Genomic DNA, 24,441 nt, shown 5'->3' with positions numbered 1-24,441 from the left:
TTCAGGAATTGTGATTACTAGCTCGACTCCTTGTTTGCTCAGTGACCTTGGATAATGATTTAATATTTTGTGGTATGGCTTCCTCACTGGTAGAATGAGACAGGAATACCTGCTTCCCTGGGGTGTTCTGAGATGTAATTAATTGCCTGAACAGTGAGAGAGAAGTGCTATAGCTGTGCTGAGCAGAACACCCAATAGAAACCAGACGTTTAACATTAAAATGAGAACACTGAAAATTAGAACAATTTTCTTTGGATAAATCAATTTGTGTTGCCTTTCTAGAAAGCCTCCAAAGTTCTCCCTCTGTGAAAAGATGGGTGGAGACAAAGTACTAAGCAATGGGTGGAAACTTTGCCCTACACAAGCTAAGGACTAAAGTTCAGCTAACCTTGACAAAGCCAGTATTTAACCCCATAAATTCACACAGAAAAGACAGGTGCACTGTTCTTGTGTCACAATTGGACAAGCATATATTGTTTTAAACAAAAATTCAAGAACAGGTTTGCTTTTTTCTTTTTCTTTTTCTTTTTCTTTTTCTTTTTCTTTTTCTTTTTCTTTTTCTTTTTCTCTTTCTCTTTCTCTTTCTCTCTTTCTCTTTATCTTTTTCTTTTTTTCCTTTTTCTTTTTTTCTTTCTTTTTTTTTTTTTTTTTTTTTTTTTTTCTTTTTTTTTTTTTTTTTTTTTTTTTTTTTTTTTTTTTTTTTTTCAGGGACCATCCGCTTATTTTTTCACTCTCCTGCTCTCTTTTTGCTTATCTGCAAAGCCTGCCACATAGACAGGATTTTCTGACTTGGTACTATGCATTTTATAATTTTGTGAGAATAGCTGAAGTGGCTATCTTTCAAACCCCGAAAGGTACTTTTCTTATTTGAAATGTGGAATTTTGTCGGAATACAAAAAGTATTTTTGAAACATAGGCTCAAGACCATTATGCTTGCTTATACCGTGCTAAATACTGCTTATTTTACTAAACCTACTGCATATGCAATATATATGGCTTAAAAACTAGAAATGCTAGGTAAACCTCATGGTACTGTAGTCCATTTTCTGGACTTAGCTGTAACTGTTTTAAAAAGCTACTGTCCCTGTGCTTGACAGTACCTTCTCTTCAGGAGGGAGAACAAATTAGGTATTTCAAAGCTACTTCTACTTCGGCTTAAACCGGTGGTGGAGAATCACAGAAATCCTCCAGTTGACTGGAGCAGATGAGAAGTACTTGAGCACTCGTGGGTTGAGCAATGCCAGCAAGAGGAGCGGTAACGACTACTGGAGAAAATGATTTCTTAGAAGGCTTCATCCACTTTTGCAGCAACCTTCTGTCTCGGACAGAAGAGGAGCAGTATCAGGGTTCCTAGGTAACTAGTACGGGAAACTGCAACACTACCAGTGTTGCTGTGAGGTCAGTATGGATGTGACAGTGTGGAGAGAGCTTTATTTTTGTCTCATTTTCAGCAAAAAAATAATTTTCTGTTACTTTCTGGTAATAAAACACGAAATGTGCAGTGACGTACTGGGCCTGGGATTATATGGATGGTCAGCACTCCATGCACATCAGTATTACAGGACTTTTTTCTGAGATTCTCCAAATGTTACTGTTCCTGTATTGAAAGGCATTGAAATTACCATTTGATATATTACATAGGAAAGCTTTGTATGATTTACTTATTCTGTCACAGAAACAGATTTACAATTCAGGAGTAATAGAGGAAGCACAACAAGTCGCTATAAATTAAAAGCACTCTGTTCCTACGCTGCATGTGGATTTTTTTTCAGTGTTGTAGCATAATAACTGAAGTACAAATGTTTTAGGATATACAGTCAGTTAAAAGAATGTGACAGGTTTAAATATGGAACTTTCTATAGAATTATAGCCTAATTTAAACACTGATTTCACAAAACAGCAATAACTTTAGTACCATCCCCACAGTAGCCATCATAGCTGCATTCAAAATGTGCTCCCTTTTCTGCAGACTTTCAAAATCATGCTCTTATGAAAATCATAAATCTTTTCTCAGGGAATGAATAGTATTTGGGAGACAGCTAAGGTGATTCCACCAGTAAAAGAATTGATAGAATTTTGCAGAAAATTGAGGAAATGCTTTCGACAGTTCATTCTGTCCCGCAGAGTCGGAACTGGATCTCTGATACCCAGAATTTTGCAGAAAATTGAGGAAATGCTTTTGACAGTTCATTCTGTCTCGCAGAGTCGGAACTGGATCTCTGATAATAAGTACAGGAATGACTGAAACAGAAGATTAGAGGACAATTTATTTGTTATATCTTCTGTCCATATGCAGTAGAAGTCTTCAATGACTCCTGTTTCTGTTGGAAGAAAAATAGAGTGCTGTACGGGAAGACTCGAGACCACTTCTGAGTTCCAGGGCTGGGTGTACACCTGCTTCATGCTCAGGGAGAGACCAGATGCCTCAACTCCCCCAAAATAAAGGTGGTCACGCAGGCACATACCACAGTCCGGCATCTTTTGGGACAGAATCATGGCACGTGTAGCAAAGTCATTAGCCTGGACAGATGAGGAAACATCAGGACTCGGGTGCTATATCGATACTAGTACACAGTGCATAGAAATAGGAATGATCTGCAGAGCGAAACAGCTGATGCTGAGGACCTGACGTTCACATTATATGGTTCTAGAGATCTTTTCCATTTCACACCAGCCCTAGTTTGAGCCTCTGAACTGAATTCTCACTAAGAGTTGCAAGTGCACCTTCTGGTTTAGTTTCAAACTAAAAGTCATGTACTTCGAGCCCACTCAGTGATGTGAAAAGAGCCATAAATGGAGAAAGTTGGGAAATCTGCTTCAAAAGAGCACTTCTGTGTCTATGCTAGTGAGGAAGAGGCAGGCCTAACCTGCCTGCCAGGTGCTCTGTCACAGAATCACAGAATCTTCTAGGTTGGACTGACAAAAATAGACACCCACACAACAAACAAGGAGCATCATCACTAAACCATACCTCCCAGCACTACATCAACCCGTCTTTTGAACACCTCCAGGGATGGTGCCTCAACCACCTCCCTGGGCAGCCCATTCCAATGGCTGAGAACCCTTTCAGTGAAAAATTTTTTCCTAATATCCAGCCTGAACCTCCCCTGGGGTGACTTGAGGCCATTTCCTCTAGTCCTGTCACCTGTGACTTGAGAGAAGAGACCGACCTCCATCTCTCTACACCCTCCTTTCAGGTAGTTGCAGAGAGCAATAAGGTCTCCCCTCAGCCTCTTCTTCTCCAGGCTGAATAACCCCAGTTCCCTCAGCCGCTCCTCATAAGACTTGTGCTCCAGTCCCCTCACCATCTTCTCTGGAAGAAGAGGCAGCAACCCCAGGTCCCTCAGCCGCTCCTCATAAGACTTGTGCTCCAGACCCCTCACCAGCTTTGTTGCTCTTCTCTGGAAGAAGAGGCACAACAGAAAAACTCCACCACACTGGAGCAATCTGTGTCCTGTTGCCTCTGAGATGCCTAATCAATGCGAAGATGCACCAAGACCTAGAAACCAAAGAAAGTTTTCTTTGGTATGTCACCAGTGATATTTCCTATCAGATACCAAATGTATATGGTCGGATGATAATAAAGGTACAATCAGTGCACATTAGTAAGGTTTTATTAATTAGTAAAGATCTTGCCTATAATCACAAGCTATGTGAAGTCAAACACTGCAGTGAGGAGAATCAGACCTATGTCTCTTACATCTGCATATCAGTCACTACCTTATTTAAGCACTTAATTTCCTACATTTGAAAACTTAAATGGGGGTTGGCTAGGAAAAAAACAGATATTTCCTATCAGATACCAAATGTATATGCTTGGATGATATAAATGTACAATCAGTGCACATTAGTAAGGTTTTATTAATTAGTAAAGATCTTGCCTATAATCACAAGCTATGTGAAGTCAAACACTGCAGTGAGGAGAATCAGACCTATGTCTCTTACATCTGCATATCAGTCACTACCTTATTTAAGCACTTAATTTCCTACATTTGAAAACTTAAATGGGGGTTGGCTAGGAAAAAAACAAGGCAAGAAACCCTTAGCACCCTCAGCATAACGAATATTAGAACCAACGACCTACAATACCAAAGCTATTGTTAAAAATAAGGAAGGAACTTGGACTTGACAGCTGAACAAACCTATTATCTTTACCTGCAGAGCAATGGCTAAGAAGTGCTTTTTCAAAATTTTCCAATATTTTTCTGTGTACATTGCAGCATGGCTTCATCTGTTTTTATCACTGCTGTAGATTAATCAACACAGGGTTTATTTCCCATCAGGATAGTAGTTACTTGAGTTTCTCCGTGGAATGAGCGTGCTTACGTCTCAGAATCACAGAATCACAGAATTGTAGTGGTTGGAAGGGACCTCAGAGATCATCGAGTCCAACCACAAAAAAACAAAAACAAAAACAAAAAACAAAAACAAAAAAAACAAACCCCCACACACCAGCTCCCACCACCTAAACACACAACAACAACCTCCAAACCAAAAAAACCATCACCCACCCACACAGCACCCCACCACAAACCAGTAATCTTGGGCACTAGAGCATGCCCTGAAGAACCATGTCTACACGTTTCTTAAATACCTCCAGGGATGGTGACTCCACCACCTCCCTGGGCAGCCCATTCCAATGCTGGATAACCCTTTCAGTAAAGAAATGTTTCCTAATATCCAACCTGAACTTCCCCTGGCGCAACTTGAAGCCATTACCCCTTGTCCTATCATCTGTAACTTGGGAGAAGAGACCGACCCCCGTCTCTCTACAGCCTCCTTTCAGGTACTTGTACAGAGCGATAAGGTCTCCCCTCAGTCTCCTCTTCCCCAGACTGTCTCGTGATGAAGTATGAGAATTTATGTCTCCTAAGGCAACATCTCTACAATCAACCTATTTATCAGAATTCCTGAAGTTTGAACACTCGGTACACTCTTTCCTCCCCAGATTTCATCACTATATATTTATTTTTATTTTTACTTGTTCAGCTGAAACTATCGTTGTTACTGTAAAAAAAATCCATAACAACAAACCAACCTTGGTAATACATTATTCAGGCCAAACACAAAATTAAAAAATAAACAAGATAATAAAAAAGTAGTGGAACATTCCTGTACATTTTTAGTTGTTATTCCTATAAAACCCTATAAAAAATTTCTTTATAAAGTGCTGTCTGTGTAGAGCATTACTTAGTAAAGTAATTGCCATCACAACTGCAAAAACTCATATTGAGTGATTGGCAAGGCATTTTTTGTGCAATAGTTAAATCATTGTGGCAGCATTTTACAACTTAAAGGGTGTCTTATAATAAAAGGCATTACACTAAACAGTTACATTTGCCAAATTTTAATTAAAGATGGAATTATCCTAAACCCAAATACACGTTGTTTACAAGTGAGCACTTAATGCTAAACTGGAGTAGAATATGCACCCCAAAATGTGGTAATTAGAGAAAATGTGCACAATTTAAAATTTTTGGTGAAGATAGAGCACACTTAAATAATGGTGTCTCCAGGTTGCAACGTCAACACATGCAGTAAACAGCCTTTGAAGCTTTTGCTGTATAGCAACAAGATTAAGAGTGGAGTTCACTCATGTCTTCCCTCTTTGTGTAGGAGACAAGGTACAGATTAACCTCCCTAACTCTTGCCTAAGGCCTTTGGCAGGTGGTGTTATTCTGATTTAATTGTGGTGGTTTATGAGGTTATAGACTTTAAGCCTCTCCTTCTACCCTCTACCTATGATTTCTGCTTTTTTGGTAGTAGCAACAGAAGTCCATATGTACCGGCCTCTCAGATGCTACAGTTCATGACCTGGCATAAAAACATCAATCGTCATCATTTTCAGGTAATACACAGGGCAAAATCTGCACCAGTCCGTGAACTACAGCATCTGACAACAGGCAGAGTCTTGCTTTTCTCCATCCTCACTATGGCAGTATCAGCCTTAGGAAGCAAAGGCAGGAGCCTCTTCAGCCTCCTGCAGCAGGAACTGGCAGAGCTGGTCTGCTGGAGCCAAGTCCTCAACCTGAGGAAGAACTAAGACAGACACTGTATGGGATAAATAAAACCTTGTGTGCTCCCATCAGTGCAAGGGAGGAAAAGGATTCAAATGAAACAACTGTGAGGCTGGTCAGATATAATTAATATAGCTTATAAGGTATTGCACGTGCCTTGGTGGCAAGTCTCAAGTGACCTAACACAGCACAACACTTGCATTGAGACTGCTGATTCCTCTAAAAAACAGGGAAAAGGAGATAAAAATGAGAATGTGAATAGTTTATAAAAGCCTTTTACTTTACAGTGGTCTTGTCCAGTGAAGGCACTTTTTGGACTTGGGCAAGATGTTACATATGGGCAGAAAAGGTTCTTAGTTACCAAATTTTTAGTTGTACTTTTTATCCTAATCAATTTATAAGACAAATTATTACATTCATGTTTTCATCTATCTAGTGAAAATACCTCCTCAGATGACAACAGTGCTAGAAGGGAAACCACAATATTATTAAAATATAATGAGTTACTTTACAGTGGTCTTGTCCAGTGAAGGCGCTTTTTGGACTTGGGCACGATGTTACATATGGGCAGAAAAGGTTCCTAGTTACCAAATTTTTAGTTGTACATTTTATCCTAATTGATTTATAAGATAAATTATTACATTTATGTTTTCATCTATCTAGTGAAAATAGTGCTAGAAGGGAAACCACAAAATTATTAAAATATAATGACAGCAATGGATATAAAGTTATGTATATCCATTGATATAAAAGGAACAGTTTCATGCTTTTTGTTTTAAAAAATAAGCATCGTGATCAAGTGAAAATGACACTGTCACTCTAGTTTAGACCCCTAGATTTAAATTCATGTAGCTATCATCAGATTCTTGTAGATATCAAGACCTTCAGTGACATAAATACCATAAAATGTTTATTGAGTGTGATTAGAGGTGAGAATGCTTTACATTTCTGAAAATTGCACAGTACTTTCAGTGACTGCCCTTTTGGTTTTAAAGTGCCTGCTAAAGATATTTCTTTATCACTCACATGAGGAAGCCTATAAGGGCTACACCCAAAAGAAGATTTTCAGGCATATACCCCACATTTATGTTCTTTAGCCCAGAACAGCGATCTTCAAAACTCTCTAGCAGTAGCTGCATAATCCTGACCCTATTAAAATTTTGTAGGAATCTCATAATTCCTTAGTAAAGTATTTCCAGGTGCCCAGAAGGTATTACTGGAATAAAAGTAAAGTAATAGAAAATAAAATATAATAAAATAAATAGAAGTCAGTAATAGAAGCATTTCTATTTCTGAGAGACTGGTTGGCAAGCATATCAAATCACAATAGAGTTTGAGTATCTAACTAACTGCATGACCAGGTTCTGGTGCAGGGGGTTACTCCTCCCCAGGTGCAGCACCTTACACTTGCCCTTGTTGAATTTCATCAGGTTCCTCTCTGCCCAACTCTCCAGCCTGTCCAGGTCTCACTGGATGGTGGCACAGCCTTCTGGTGTGTCAGCCTGTCCTCCTAGTCTTGTGTCATCAGCAAACTTGCTCAGGTTCTAGTCTTTGAATACTTTGTAAGCCTTAGTTAACTAGTCCATTCAAAAGCTCTGCTGGGAAAACAAGTACAATTCTTCTAGTTTTACAAATGAGGGATTGGAGGAAGAGTGACGTTGCTTTAAATGTCTTGCCCAAATTCAGCATGGGGAAGTCTAGTTAGAAGTGAAGCAGTGGTAACCCCTGCTGCTGAGCTCGGACTTCTCTGCTTTGCTGCATTGCCCAAAACCTTAGCAATGCATTTGGAAGGAGAGACAGAGAGGGGATCTGAGAGATCTTTCATTGCAGGTATTAAAAAAAGTACGTACAAAAAGGAAACAACACAAAGGGTAACTGAACCACACACATTCATATGGATAAGTTATTATTATTATTATTACTTGTTTAGCACTGAAAATCTGCTTGACTGCACTTTGTATTATCCAAAAGTATTGTGAGCACTGATTATACAAAAAATTAAGTTATTCCTGATTATGCAATGCAATCATTTTGACAATGTCTCAGTAATGTCTCGTGATTTCTGTACAAACACAAAGGAAACCAACTTTGCATTACAGTGACATTTGCTTCACAGCTGCATGAATAAAATTATTGCTTTCAAGCAGCAATCCATATATAACCCCTTCCTGGAACTTTTACTTGCAGCGCCATTTCCAGCAGCTCACATTTTTACAAGGCTTTGGAAGTCACCATGTAAACTTATGATACTTTAGTAGTGGTAAATCAAGCATGACAACTCCACTAAATATACTAGGGTCAGTCTGTAAGCTGATGATAGCCAACATTGCTCTATTATTTTAGTGAAAATATCAGAGTCAGATTCACTGAGCCATCTGATGATAAAATATACTGAAAAAAAAAGCCCGATAGGAAAAGACGGAATAGATTCTAATTAGTTATTTGAAGCACATCACTAATATCAAACAAGAGACCTAGAAAATGGGCTGTACGCTTTGGAGCAACAATTTCTTTTCCCCTCATGCCCCATGTTCCTGTGAAGTGGAGCTATTCCAGCTCAGACATGGACTCGGTGGGGAGAGGTGCAAAGAGTACAGGGCTCCCTCTACTCGCATGCCTGGTGTGGCATGAGATATTCCTTCTCCTCTTGGTGTAGTGGCGGTTCCCATGGTGGTACAGCACCCTCTCTTTCCACTTTCATTAAGTCTATATTTCAAATACAGACTCTTTTTCAAATATTACAAAACTTGCTGGTTGAAGTGATGCATATGACAGTAGCAGATGCCCAGTATTGTTGGCACATCAAGCGGATCGAAACTTAACACCGTGAAATATATTCAGGCACTAATCAGAAACTTTGGGGTCGCTCTTAAAGCTGATCTGTGACACTGATTAATTGGCTTTGGAATTTCGATCAAAATTGATCTGTCCAATTTTCTGGTCCTACTTCAATAAGTCAAACCTCACCCTAAAGTTACAGAAACCCATTTTGTTCGGTCTTTATTAAAGCAGTGAAAGAAAGAAAAGTATATGGAAGTAATTTCTGAGCTGTCAGTGACAGATTTTTCCTTTTGATTTCACACTTTTGCCGAAAATAGAATAGACCTTACCGTAGCTGTCATAAGCCTCTTCGCTTGTTCCGTGACCGTAGTCATAATATTCAGGCACACTGTAACAGATTTAGATAGCCACGTCACTATTATCATAGGTAACCAACTCAAAACAAAAACAAAGCATAGAAAATGGAACATATTTTGACACTTTTACATGACAGCATAGTCCAGTTGTTTTCAGGGGTAGTGAGAATTTAGAAAATGTGAAAGAAAATGTATCAGTGACAATAACAGCTATTATACAGCACACCACATTTCTTATCTACTGAGCATAAAAGAAAATTGGTTCTAAATATGTAAACCTAGAAGATGTGACAAACACTGACAGAAATTCTATTTGCAAAAAACAAGGTCCGAAGGAAGACCATCCACTTTGTTATTCACTATTGTTAAACTGCCAAAAGAAGTGTTAATCTCATTTATCTGTAATGCCAAACATTTATGCGGTATCAAACTCAGTGTAGTTTGTTTTCCCCAAATCTGGCTGCATTGTATTGCGTAGAACCTGTAAACAATTTATCTTTACCAAAAACACTGACAGGTTTTCAGCTCTGCTCCTGAAGAAGAAAATATGTTTTCACTGCTTGTAGAGACAAACCTGATTCTCCACAGCCTTCTCCTTATGCCCATGGAAAGTTTTATACAGTAATCAATGAAGTGTGTATTGTAAGAAGCGAGGCTCAAGGAGTGGAAAATCAGACTCAGAGTCTCAAACTGACTTTTTCACTGCTTACTGTTAATTAACAAAAATGATGTATGGTCATATTAACATATTATCCAAAGATTTCAGTGATAGTTGCGCCCTGATAATCAGCAATGCCCAGCTATTACCTGAAGTGGACAAGCAGAAAATCTGACCTCTAAGACATAATTAAATGAAATTTCTCACACTTTTCCTTAACTGTTACTGTTATTTACAGTTTGCACTGTGTATTTGGTACCTGGTACTAAGTTCAAGACAAGACAACCGGTGTTATCAGGTACCAGGTAGGCAAAACGAGAATCAGTCTCCACCCAAAAAACTTACAAACTCCATGAATTCTGCTACACTGTATTTCTTCCATTTGCAGTGAACCAAACAGATGTTAGTCTTTTCTTGTTGTTAATTTTTTATTATTGTCACTTTTCCTTCTTTTTCCTTGGACACTGTATGAGATGGACTCTTGCAAAATGAACAGAAGCAGGCAATCAGCTTGATATTGCACTATTTATAACATTATTGCTCAGGCAATTTGCCATGTTAGATTATAATTTAAAAAATATTAGTTTATACTTGAAAGAAAAGCCTAGTTGACAGTGGAGTGTACGTAAAAATATTTCACAAATGCCATAGAGATAAACAAGCAATCAGTAACAATTATTTCTTAAACTAATTTTGACTTCTTTGTTCACAAGCTGCCTGTAATCAGATTTTTAATTTCTCAAACTTAATAGCTATTCATAACTATTTTTGGAATAATTTCTGAGAATAATTCATGTGCTGTATCTCACTTGAAAGCACTGATTGCATGTATCTGATAAGTGACAGTCAACTTGTTTTGATTTGGGACACGTCATCCCCTGACTGGCTAGGCACAGCTCGCATAGTCAGTTTTCAGCTACAAATATCTGTGGGGGTTTTTTTTGTAACTGAAAATGCAGCTATAATTGTTGTGCATTAATTTAGTAATTTAGCCAGAAGTCATTCATGTGAGCTGATAGTACACTGATGTCTGCATCTCAGACAGATGCAATTCATTAGCTAAAGCAGTTTCAGAAAATGGACATACGAGTGACATGAATGAAAATGAAGTTAATATGTTTAAATGTCTTTCCCAATGCCATCTGAACTCTATAGGACATAATCCCTGCACAGCATTACCTTCCAGGATAATGGGAGTCACCCAGTTGCTTGAAAATTAATTACCTAAACATATACACCCTCCTATTGAATTGGTGCAGGAAACCAACCGCAAGAATACAAATTTTATTTATTGGCCATACTAAGCATTCTGTCCTATTTTGCAATGATTCTAGTAGCCAGTTACGTAAAATTACAGGATTATGTAAAGTGAACTACAGAACTGGCAGCGCCAGGGTTAAATCCCGTATCTAGTCATATCTACAGAGCTCATGATTTGGACCTAAAAAATAACTCGAAACATACAGAACAGAGAGATGACATACCACTCAGATCTGGCAGACAGCAGTACTAGAAAATCTCGTGTAATCCAATTTAAACCACAGCACTTTGGCATACTGCCGGCTTCTCTGGGCAGAGGGGTGTTGGGACTAGTGCGTGGAACTACAGGAGAAGAACCCTCACTATTCTCATCTTCTGTCAGTGGATAAAATATTCACGGTCCTCCCTGATATATTTTCAAAAACAAAGTGATTGCATCCAAAGGTCAGCTTTAAAAGGAGTGCATTTGGGACCCAGTCCACGGGGCAATAAGTTACCAACAGCAGCCTGGCTGTCAGTGGTCACCGAGTAGGGCTTTGAGCTACTACCCTCAACATAAGATCCAGCCAAATGCCAGATTCCCAACAGCACCTAAAAATTCATCGCTACATTATTGCTGTTGTACATTTTTATTAGACAAAAACCACACAACCATACAGAGAATAAGGACGTGAGATAAAACTGCTGCACGGTGAACATTCGGAACCGAAATACATTCTAAACAGAATACAAAATTAATACACAAACCGTTAAGAAACAAGCTGTATTGCAACTGTAGGAACAAGTGATTTGCTATATACTGCATATTTGATGTCTGTGAGCACAATACTTAGCACATTTCTGAAAATGCATAATTCATGGCACAATACATGATTATTATCTAAGTTCGCCAACTCTGTCTCCCTGAATAACATACATTTTTCACAGATTTGAGCCAAAATGGTATTTCAAATTCCCTGCTAATTCATATTAGATAGCGTTTCGAACAATGCCCAAGTGAAGGAAATTTATTTCTTTATGTGAAATACCTGATTTAAACTCCCATTTTGTGAGCCTGACTGCTTATCCATTAGCCTGCTCTATTTTAAACCTTTCTGAATATTCATTGTAATCTATAACATACATTTATTTGTAAACATTTTCCTATGTTTTTTATTAACGTGAACAATGAGTGATGTTTGCAAAAAATGTGTGATAAAACATGACTTTACATACATAAGGTCTTTTTTTTAGATTATTGAACTACAGAGAGATGCAGTTCTTTTGCATTGTGCCCAACTGTGGAAGGAAACAATCAGCCAATGCATTCAGCATAAATAAAACTTGTTTATATAATTTTAAAGTTCTCAGACTGTTCCTGGAAAATTCGGTGATCATGAGCTCTAGAAACCTCAGGCTCCCTTGGCAGTGCTAATTGGAAACAAGACACCATTATCTGTCATTAGCATTCATTACTTTCAAGCAACATGAAGTGTAATTTAGTTAAGTACATGCACCCACCTGAAAGCACGATGCAATACATTTTATAAAGCAGATCAGATTAGGTCATTAACAGCTTTTCAGCTTTTACTCCTAAATTTTCAAAGCATTGCACTGTACTTTAACACCAGACTTCTGCAACACAGAGGTCTTGATGTGCGTGTGACTTTAGTAACCTTCTACATGTACCAGCTGTGGAAGAATTGGTGCACATGGCACTATGAATCTTACAAGTAGTTTAATTATTTTTATATCTCAAATGGCTTCCAATCTGAGAACTTCTGATGTAATTTTTGTCTATCAAGATGACACTTTTGCAACAAAGATATATGATTCTGTCCTCATTCCTATTCTGTGGACAAGAGAATTAATAGTGCATATATTGTTAATCTTCATAATCATAACATATTTATGCTTGTTTTTAATACAACCGTTGGTTTAGGTTAGTGCTTTTGAACTTGTTACTTTTAAAGATTTGGGATTAAAGTTTCCATAAATTGTGATGTCTTCTTTTCATGCAGATAAAGCCAGATTAGTTCCAAAAAAAGAGGAACACAAAAGATATTCCTTATTGGAGAGATAAGGGCCCCCTGAGGTGCCTTCCAACCCGAATTATCTGGTGCTCCTATGATATAAGAAGGGCCCACATACAGAGGCTCTGTATCTAAAGTTTAATTATTTTTATATCTCAAATGGCTTCCAATCTGAGAACTTCTGATCTAATTTTTGTCTATCTAGATGACACTTTTGCAACAAAGATGTATGATTCTGTCCTCATTCCTATTTTGTGGACAAGAGAATTAATAGTGCATATATTGTTAATCTTCATCATCATAACATATTTATGCTTGTTTTTAATACAACCGTTGGTTTAGGTTAGTGCTTTTGAACTTGTTACTTTTAAAGATTTGGGATTAAAGTTTCCATAAATTGTGATGTCTTCTTTTCATGCAGATAAAGCCAGATTAGTTCCAAAAAAAGAGGAACACAAAAGATATTCCTTATTGGAGAGATAAGGGCCCCCTGAGGTGCCTTCCAACCCGAATTATCTGGTGCTCCTATGATATAAGAAGGGCCCACATACAGAGGCTCTGTATCTAAACAGCAACCCTTAAAGCCAACAGAGGCTTTTAACCTCTGGGTTAAAACTGGGTTAACTGGGACTTTTGCAAACTGACATTAGCTAAGGAAAACCAAACTGTAGTCTGATTGTGTCAACATCCATGGGAAACCACACAGCTTGTTATCCAAAAGGCTGGGGAAAATGGTGCTCTAAGGTGGTTTAAGCAAAGAACCACAAACAGAAGAGTTAAGATAGAAGCCACAAAACTTTTTTTTCCTCTTTTTTTTTTTTTTTTTTTTTTTTTGTCGTTCTTCCTGTTTTTGTCTTTCTGTTCTTTGCTTTTACTTGCTGCGAGATGCATCTGAGTTTTTATTTTCAAATTGTGGAGAACAAAATGTGGTTAGGCACACTAACAGCCAAAGCTGAAAGGTACAAGAAAGGGTTAATCTGCTTTAAACACTGCCAACATGTGGTTCCATATAGGCAAAGTGTGTAATCTGTCCTAAAAGATCCTAAGAAACTGAATGCCTTTCTTTCCTGTGAAGACATTATTATATCTTATTTTTTCTCTCTTAATGGTTGTACTTTTTAACTGGGAGAGTATATTCTAGAATATTATATGAATCTTTTACTAGGAAATGTCTGGGAAAGAGCTAGTGAATTTAGAAAAGAGGCTTTTGATCAATCTCGGAGTTCTAACTCCACCATTAGAAAATAACCAGGCTTCTTTTGTGAAATGCTTGAATTGGTCCAAACTAGAGATTCAGCTGATGCCAGTGAAGTTCCACAGTTCAGATTCATGATCAAACAGATGAAAAAGTTTCACGCTGGCCTTTGAAGAAGTAAAAATAACTCGAGAGACTTCCCACTTTGTGTTGTGACACTCAACAATGTGTGAGTGAAACAATATTGTGTTTTAGGACAGGCACTCTTTGAAGAGGGATTCCTGGCCTTTGCCAGCTTGCAATTAGCATCTGTGCTTGACACATAGATATGCATATAGATATTTAGACATTTAGACATATATACATACATGTGTGTACATATATATGTATGTGTGTGTATATATATATATTTAGACTTACATAGATATGGATAAATGAAATTTTAGCACTCTTTATAGATATATCCCAGTCTGGGTTAGGTTCAGACAACAGATTCTTGAGTCAAGCCAACACCCAGGATAATTCACAAGGATGTCTAGAGGTGGGATTCAATATTTTAGACACACCTCATTCTTTTTCACTTCCTCAAATGGATCCTTTGAGATCTTGGCCTCCTATCACCCGTTATCTTCCTCTTTCTCAGTCTCATTTCTGTTGTGTAATCCTTGGGGTTTACGACTATCAGCATCGATAATTGATACCATCAAATGCTCAGCCCCTGAGCTAACAGGATCCTGTCTGACGCTGCTGCAGTCAATTTATGTAAGACTATTTGTAACACTTCTCCCTCCTACGCGAGGGAAGGAGCAAGCAGGACTTAACACACAGTTGGCCATGAAAGAAAAGCTACTGACACAAAGCAGTATGCTCGGAAGGCAGGTGAGCAACGTTTGCATTCACGTGACCTGCAATATATATCTAATTTTTATAAAATAATACTTTATAGCATGCCATAGTGGAAATATTTGAATAAAGAAATAATCCTCCTAGGAATCTGAAGTTACTGGAACATCTCTACTTAACAGAGCATTACGTCTACAGGAAAGATGAGAATTCTTGTGAAAAAGGAACTTGCAGGAGACAGCCTTAAATCACAAATATAGTCCTTTACTGAATAAATCTTTAGAACTAATGGAATAATATGATGAACATTTTAGTGGATAAAGTCTCCCTTCTCCTGAAAGCTTGTTTGATTGTATCCAATATTTTTAACAGAGAAGAATGTCTCCGTTACAATACCCCCTGGATTTATTTAGTAGCTTACAACATGCCTGCAGTTAAACTAGCTCTCATCTGTCTCCAGCATTTTGCTACGTTTGATTTCATACTACAGCAAATATGAATTAATGAAATAAAACCAATAATGAAGCCAGTAGAGTTATCATGGAGGTGTGCTCTCCCCTTTTCGTCCCCACTGGCTCCTGCTCAAGCCATAACCATCAGTGGGAGCTGTGATGAGTTGCACCTGGACTTTGGGGGATGGCTGGCAACACAGCCAAATGCTGTCTGGAGTGGGGACATAGGTATTTTGTTCCCATGTGAATATGACTATAAGTCAATTATCTTACTCTATAAATAGTGGACAGCCCAAGAGCCCTTTGAGCTGCACGCCAGGATCTCCTGTGGAGCAGGGACACAGGCTTAAGGTTACCCTTCGAGGCTGAGACATTCCTCTGAGCAAGAGATTCTCGAGTAAGGACTAATAGCATGCTAAACTCTGAAATCTCAGCTAAGTCATATAAAGGATTGATTGCGCATATATAATCCTTAAGATATAGCATGCTAAACTCTGAAATCTCAGCTAAATCATATAAAGGATTGATTGCTCATATATAATCCTTAAGACATAAACAATTGACCAAGTCTGGGACTAGCACTGGATCCAGCTGCCTCTAGACTCCTCTCTGAGAAGGAGATTAGAAAGCAAGGGGGTCCTTTCTGAACCTTGTGACTCAATGGGAGGGTCTCCCTGACAGCTTGTCTCACCCTGTCCTCTGTGCAGTAAATCATAGAGTGCACCTTGCCATCAAATCTCATAAAACATTGCCACATTCACTACAAACTTTGTGGAGTAAATCATAGAGTGCACCTTGCCATCAAACCTTGTAAAACACTATCACATTCACTACTAACTTTGTGGAATCACTGTCTAATATTAATAAATATTTCACTACTTTCTCTCTTACAAGTGAAGTTAATTACTATACCCGCGACAGTTATACAAGCATAGGAGTGGAGAGCCATCATAACTGCAAGATGACTTTGGGTTCTGAACTTTTTGCCATATCTGAAATAGAAACCAATCTGCCATTTATTTGCCACAACCCCAGACACATGGGGATTTCTATTCAAATATTCTGCATTCTGCTGTACTCTTCTCACAGACACAGAATTACGATTGGTTATTTCAGAATACAATACAAAATGTCTGCAGACATATTATTTGCAAAAGGAATGATGCAGAATTTTAGAAATCCTTCCCAGTTTTAGAGGAAAAACTTTTCTCTGTTCCAGAGTAAAGAAATTTGATTCCATTTTGCTCATTGAATCAAATAAATGAGAAGTGGCATTTGAAAACAGTTTCTGATGATGAATGCCGCAAGTTGATTGCTGTGAAGATACATAAAATGTCATATTCTAGGCTTCCTGCCTTGATTGATTTCAACAGGTTGGAAATAAAATACAGGAAAATCTTTATTTATGAACAGGTGGATATAAGCACACAGCCAAAATGAAATATGACAAAGCATAAATACAATGCATACTGCTTAAAAGGTGAGAAAGTGCACAGCAGAGAAAATAATACTGAATATCCCATTTTACAAAGAACCAGTGTAACCACTCTACCTATAGCATCTTGGTTTATATTTATGTGTCTTTATACTTTACTATATAGTAATATTTTAATAGTGCAAGAGAAGTGAGTAAACCTCTGATCATCTCACCAAAAGATTTAACCCTGTGATAATCTCCTAATAAATTAATGGTTATTCACAGGCCTGTCTAGCCAACTATTTTAAACCAAAGACAAAATTGTTTCATTTAATTGTGAATAGTTTTCTCCACAACTAGTCTGCAGGAACGTTTTCCCAAGCAAGTAGTCAAAATCAGTGGGACTGGTTGATTAAAGAAAGGAATCTGATTATTGCTTTAAGCATTTCCTAGACTTATTCTAGATTCGAGGAAGATCATTGATGTCTCTCCGTGTTTTCTTTCTGAATGCATCAGAACATATGAATTTGAAAAATGCCGTTTACTAAAGCCCTTCAGCAAGACATTAGGAAGGAGAGCATGTAAATACAATTGTGAGTTTCTCAACAGCAACTCTTAATACTGTTCAGAAATATTTGCTCCCTAGTTCTTTGGTATTCAATTAAACAGCCAAAGACCTTAGTTTTACGCTGAGTATTTCTGCCATCGTTTGCTTGGCAATCCTTTCACAGCAGTATAGTGGGGGTTCAATCAGAGGGAAGGTAGGTGTTTGGACACCTCAGTGAACATACTACAAGTGGTAGGTACAAAGACACTAGGGACACTGGCAAGAGATCGGATCTTACTATAAGTCTGATAGCTGTCATTGGAAGACTGAATCCAGGGGTCAGAACTTACCTGCTGTATAACACCCACTTGTTACTGGCAATGTTTCTCTGAAGCAACAGTTCTAATTAGATTTTTGAGAAGTTTTCAAATATTTCAAAAATTTATCGAAAAAGATTCTGCACAAAATGGAAAATAAGAATAAATTCTGTCATGCAGGTAGAAGATTTTCAGGAATTTTGACTCAAAGATCTTTGAAGAACGCATAAGCTTTTCAGCTGTAGAACTCTAGCACAGTAATGTGCTGGTCAGCTACGTGGATTTCTAGACTTTACAGTGATGTTAATGAATTAATGCTGTTACATCACTTACAAGGACAAAGGCGGCCTCTACAATGGTTGACTCCAAGACAGCTATCATACCACTAAAAGCTAGGAGCAGTCTGAATGCTCTTCTATCTGTCCCTTAGATCCACAGCAGAAAGTTTTTAGCAACTCAGTCTTGCAGAATCGTGGCAGACTTATTTAATCTTCTCATGATTACAGATGTCAGTTATAAGACTGACAAAACAGGTTTGTGTTGTAATTCCCACTAACTATTGTTGCATGTATCCTGGCACTGTTGTGCAAAGTCTATGTCAATACTTGAAACTAAAAGGAGCATATAAGAAAGTTTGTGCTTTACATGAGTTGGCCATCATATTAATTTCTTTTGTAGTGGCAAATAAAACTAATAGAACTCTTGAGTCTCTTGATAGTTTTGTATCTAAGATTTTTTTCCCCCCAGTGAATTTTGCCCCTTTTCAGCAAAATTAAGAAGTCTAAACCAGGAAGTTCATCCAGTGCTGCACTGTACTATATTATGAGATATAGCATATATTATATTATGAGATATATTATAGTCTTCAGTTTGTGTATATTTGAGTATCTAGATGAAAATGTTACCTATAAAAAATTAAGATCTGATATCTTTCTTATGAGATCATCCTGAAGGAATGGACTAGAATTATTTACTGTAATTTAACGCAACACGGAAAACATACAAATGTTAGTACCCTACTCAATTAAAAACACACTTTTTTAGTGCTTGAAATGTCAAATTTTCTTTAACTGTTCCTAAAATTATTTCTATCAGTCATAAAGTGCCCACAAATCAAAATGGGGTTGGAAAATGGGGCTACTTTCTTTTTATTTGTAACAAAACAACTTCCTCAGTCCAATTAAATTATCTGAGGTGTTGTTATCTTGAAGTACACCTGAAAAAATGCATGAACAAAAAAGGGAATATGTAACAGAAAATAGAGCTAGAAAGGACCTTAGGATGTCACCGAGATTATTTCATCTACCTATAAACACATGAATTTATTTAGATGATTCTTTACTGAAATTTGTCTAATGTGGTTTGAAAAGCTATGGTGATGGAGACTACTGAACACTCTAGTCCTAATGTTAATACTAAATTTCTGTTACTGAAACATAAGGCCATAATTTTTTGTTGAATCCAAAAAGAGCTTGAAGAGAAAAATAGTCTATTGGGTAGGGTCCATCAAAGAATATGTATGCCCAGCAGAACTTTGTACTGCTTCGTAAAGACAAGTGTACTAGTCTGAAAGTGTTATTTTACTCACCTATTTGTGAAAAAGTCACCTTTGGAAACAGATGTAGATATAAAGACTTGATATCTGGAGGTCAAGCAAGGGTAACCAGGATGGACTGGAGCTCAGGCAAATATACACTGCTGATGTGAATAAAACCTACAGATTCAGCTGGATAAAATATTCTTTGCTTTACTTCCTAAATCATTGTGCAGCATGTCTCTGCACTGAAGCAATTGTACCCTAAGTCACATAAGTGAACCGTGGTCCATGCTATATTCCTGCATACCAGATCAGAAATAAGTGATCCCTAAATCCCCTGGACTAGCAGCCCACACAGAAAAAGGAGCTGTAAACACAAGCTATACAGTAGATAGCAGAAGCTTAACAACAGAAACAAAAATAATCAGGAAAACAAAGTCATATATTCAGTCTCAGTGATTGAATGTGCTCTTGAAAGTTTCAGTGGGTCCGAGTCATTATAAGAATGTGAATCGGAATTGTAGAGCCTATTAAAGGTTGAATTGATAGATATTGCTATGAACACATGGTTACTCAGATACAACTACGCTGATATGACCACAGCAACTATCTGCCACAGCAGCTAAGAGGACATGGGCAGCATGTATGTCCTGAAACTTGCTTTTCTCATTATATTTTTGTTACTAGCACTGAGAAACAGAAGCCCAGGGGGACTTTGCACATGAGAGCACAGCTATAGGTATGAACCACAGATAATAATATCTTTTGAATTAAATATAATTCAGTTATATGAAAGCTATGCCAGTCAGCTTGAAATTCTCTCATACTGCACCTTCCCTTTCTCTCTTCTTCAGTCCTCTAAGATAATTTCATTTTGGCAGTTATCTAACTCAATGTGCATAAGTCTCCAGATCATGTAAAAACTTAGAACTTATTTGGACGTATTAATGACATCTTTCTTTATGTTAAGATTTAGATTCTACATCACCATTAGCTTCTTAGAGAGGAAGTTCAGATGACCTTTAGGATGCGTTTGTGAATCAGAACCGAAGTTGTTTGCTTAGCAGATGCAGGAGGGCTTTGCAGTGTGCATTTGACAGACTGACCAGAAGTCATTGTCCCAAAACAATGCCCTTTACCTGAGTCCTCTTGCAGCCACAGTATAGGTGAAGCTATGTCATGAGAAGGCCTGTGCCACTGTGGGAAGACATCTGTAACAGTAATGTTTTGCACTATTTTCATCTATCTTTTGTCACTGAATTATTTATTCCTCTTGTCAGTATGTCACAGGTTTTCTGATATTTGCAAGTCTATTTCCAGCCTAGGATGGGAGTCACAGACTCTTCTTTCTTTAGTAAGCACCCACTCGGCAACTAATTTTGCAGCTGAACTGTGTTTTTAACAAAAGCCAGACAGAAAAAAAGACAGAAGACCAAGCCAGCCAACAGCCCTGGAAGCCATTGCCAATATACCAACTACCTGTTCACAAAAAAACAGAGCTGATTGATGTATGAGTGTTCATGCCAGGCATTGTGCAACAGGAAAATTATATAAAAGCCAAATTTTAAGCTTCAACTGATTTCCTTTGCTTTTCCCTGTCAGACCACTGTTTACACTGCATATGGCTGGATAGGTTATGGGTTAAATAGAACATACCCTTCCTGGTTTTGGTGACTGGCCAGTCAGCCACAGCTTTCCTTAGTATTTCTTTTGGCTGAGACATGATACCTTTGAAATGAAACTGTCGGTGCTGGCACAGACACAAAGGTCAGTGGAGATGACTACAGAGGCGGTAGCAGAGCTGAAGACAGCTCTGCCCGTGGTCAAGGTTCTCAGCTGATTCACCAGCAACTGATCCACAAAATTATTCTGTTGGTCTTGGCTGAGGAGTTTGGCCACGCTTTGCATGTGGTACAGTCTGATTCCCTACCAACTTCTGAATAACCAGAGAAGCAGGTCTTCCAGATCCTCTCTGCCACGCAGACTAATTGTGGGTTTTATTCAAGTCTGATCTCGAGACTCTGTCATGGTCTCTTCCTCAAGTGACCCTAAACCCCTATTTTCAGCCTGAAAATCAGACTGCTCTGATGAAGGACAAAGATCTTTGTCGGGAAGCGTGGTAGTGGTAGAGTTCTTTAGAGAAGGACCTATACAAAACATATTGCTGGGCCTGCAACACTGTCCCTGACCTTTACTACAAATCTTAAGTTAACTGTGCACAGAAGGACAGGGTTTATCTCCATTTGCAGCTGGATGTTCCTGAGAATGGGTATTTTTGGTGCTCCTTCTACTAAACCATAATCCCATGCTGTAGCACCGTGGTGCATGTTGACAGCATCCTCATTTTCTCTGCTGTTGGCAGACACTAATTTATAAAAAGTTTAAATCAGACCACTTGGGGAAGGCGGAATTAAGGGTCCCCAGAAGGAACTACATCTGGTCAGAAAGCCTCTGGTGAGCAAATGGGAAGTAGATATAAGGTCTGGAAGACAAAGATATAGGTAACAGGGGTGGTGGTGGAAGCCTACAGGAGAACAAGGTACAACTTAATATGTGTGCTGCTCTAAATCATGCTGAACTCAACATGAACAGGAATCTTGGAGTTCTGCCTTAAGCCACTGATTAAAATTTTTTCTCATCTCATGCTTTAGAATTTCAGTCAGTCCCTGAAGAGGGTAGTAACATTTTTCTCTCTGAGCACAGGTACTGTCTACTAGATTTTGTTGATTTTTTTCCCCGTAGATCACACACTGGATGAGAGGAATAAGTACTCTGAAGCAGTACAACTTTTCTTCTTTGTTAGGTGTGTGCATGATATGTCTTGCTCATTATGATTGGAGTATAGTAATAACAAGATCTGAGATTGGGAGAGAACTTTTTCGTATATACACCTAGCCAAATATTTGGTCATACCTTTTTCTTGTATTGTATTATTTTGGCTCAGTAGGGAGGCATTTCTGTGAAGCTAAATGGCCAATAAGGTACAGGAATCCAAATTGCATATTTAATGGTCCATTTGTTCTTTAAATCTTTGAAATAAGTAGTGTGTTGTTCCAAAAGTGCTCTCTTTGAAATCAATAGACTACTTCTGTCATTCAGTGCCACTCAACATGGATAAGCATGACTGCATGTCTTGCCATATATTATAAAAACAAAACGTTTTAGTTGCAGATTTTAAATGGATTAGGTATCGTGGAGGTAGCTCACATTTATGAAAAAACACATCCGATGACTAAATTTAATAGCTGTGTAATTGACAAAATTATGTGACTCTCTATAAGTTTTGTTTCTTGAGTCAAATTATCACCGCCAGTTCTAGCTTGATTATAATACACTCCTCATAAACTTGATATATTTGTCATTTAGTTGCCTGAGACATCAACTTGCAAAGAAATTAGCGGTTAATTCAGATGCTATAAAGCAATGTCACAGCAGAGAGTTTCCAAATAATTATTATTTTTACACTAGAGGCAATGTCTACTGTGACAATTCACTATTATAGCAAAAGATGGGATGAATTCTTTTCAAAAAAGTTCGAGTACATTTGACAACAAGAATATCTACCTACACAACGACATGATGGGTGAAGCCAGTAATATATAATTATTTAAAAGTGCAGTTAAAGTATACTTGATGGGGTTCACATTTAGGTGTGATAAATCCTTTGAAATATTCTTCACTTGTTATAAAAATACTTACAAAGTATTTTTTTTATCAGCTCAGCTGCCACTCACTACAACAGTTCTGGAGCTGAAAGCAATTCTGACAGGTATTTTAACCAGCAAAGCATTCAACATCAAAGATGATTAAACAAAAAGCAAATTTAAGGTCCTCTAGTCTTTACAGTGCAGAAATCTATACATATACATTGCTTTCTTGCCCAGTGAGAATCATACTCAGTTAAAATCTGTCTTTTCTTGTTAAAATTTCATTTGCTTTTCCACAATCTCGTATGTACTCTTAGCAACCCATAAGAACATTTTCTGAATAATTGGCTGAAGCCAAACCCTTTTATTCTTCAACTTATCTATGAAAAGGATGTCATTCCATATTTGATAAACATGGACCAACTGTCAAATTAATATATGAGTGTGTGTGGTGTATGAGTACATAAAAAGGGATCATTTTTGTTGCCTTGCCTCCGTGACACAAATCATAAAAGATGTGAAAGTCATTTTCCCTATTATTGCACGCAGTCAGGACATAAAATAAATTTCCAAACTTGGTTGCTTTTACCAATTCTGAGAGCTGCTGAGAAAATAACTGGCTGAAAACAGATAGTTTCAGCTTTACTTCAGGCATGCATTTCCCTTCTGTAGTTCACCTTGATGATAGATGCCAACAGTGGCAGGTATTTACCATCATTATTTTTTTTATTTCCTACTGGTTTTGCCCAAAACATTGTAAAAGCCATAAATATGAGATGTCCTTGACAACTTCACACCAGTAAAGCAAAAAAAAAAAAAAGCACAAATGACATCAGATAGGAAAATGATGTAACCACTTGCTTATTTTAAAAAAATACACTTAGTTTGCACCAATTTTAAAAGGATAGATACTTGCATTTTTGCTTCATCTAAAGAATTCTGCCTATAAACTTTGAATACCATTACTACTTTTTGTCAGCTTTTTAAAGTACTGTGAGATTTTGTAGAATTTAATGTGGAAAATTAAGCAGGAAATCTACTTGAAAGGCTAAGAGACAAAAGTGTTCTTTGCAACATTAAAGTACAAACTCTTACCTTTGTGTTTGGGTGGCATAGCTGTTATCATATGCCTCATAGCTTGGATCATCATATTCACCCCCATATCCATCATCGTATCCCTAAGGGAGAAAAAAGAACACGACAGCTTACGAGAGTGATAAATCAAAGCATATTATCAAGCTGTAAAAGGAACTTGCATCAACATATGCATGCTGTGTTTTCCCAGTATTAAGTAAAACGTGCAGCCTACTGATGAGGATTGTCAGTTGTGAAGAACAACCTGTACATTGCAAAGGTAAAGAAATCAGTTACTCATTTAAGAACTCAGCTCATTCATTGATAA

The 24,441-nt window shown here is 37.7% G+C and overlaps 1 long non-coding RNA gene across 1 annotated transcript in view; it reads right to left on the bottom strand.

Annotated features, from left to right (window-relative positions):
• Positions 1-24,220, bottom strand: part of LOC106889159 — a 38,317-nt gene extending 14,097 nt beyond the window's left edge. Inside the window, exons 1-2 of the long non-coding RNA XR_001412264.1 lie at positions 24,135-24,220; positions 9,128-9,186 (exon numbers count right to left, since the gene is read on the bottom strand). This is a non-coding gene — a long non-coding RNA (uncharacterized LOC106889159). The remainder of the gene's footprint in view (positions 1-9,127; positions 9,187-24,134) is intronic.
• Between the last annotated feature and the right edge of the window lie 221 nt (positions 24,221-24,441).

This window comes from Calidris pugnax, unplaced genomic scaffold (assembly GCF_001431845.1).
Source record: "Calidris pugnax isolate Ruff unplaced genomic scaffold, ASM143184v1 scaffold105, whole genome shotgun sequence".
NCBI classification, from domain to species: Eukaryota; Metazoa; Chordata; class Aves; order Charadriiformes; family Scolopacidae; genus Calidris; species Calidris pugnax.
Note: the sequence above shows the minus strand (reverse complement) of the source record. Positions and strands in the feature narration are given on the sequence as shown.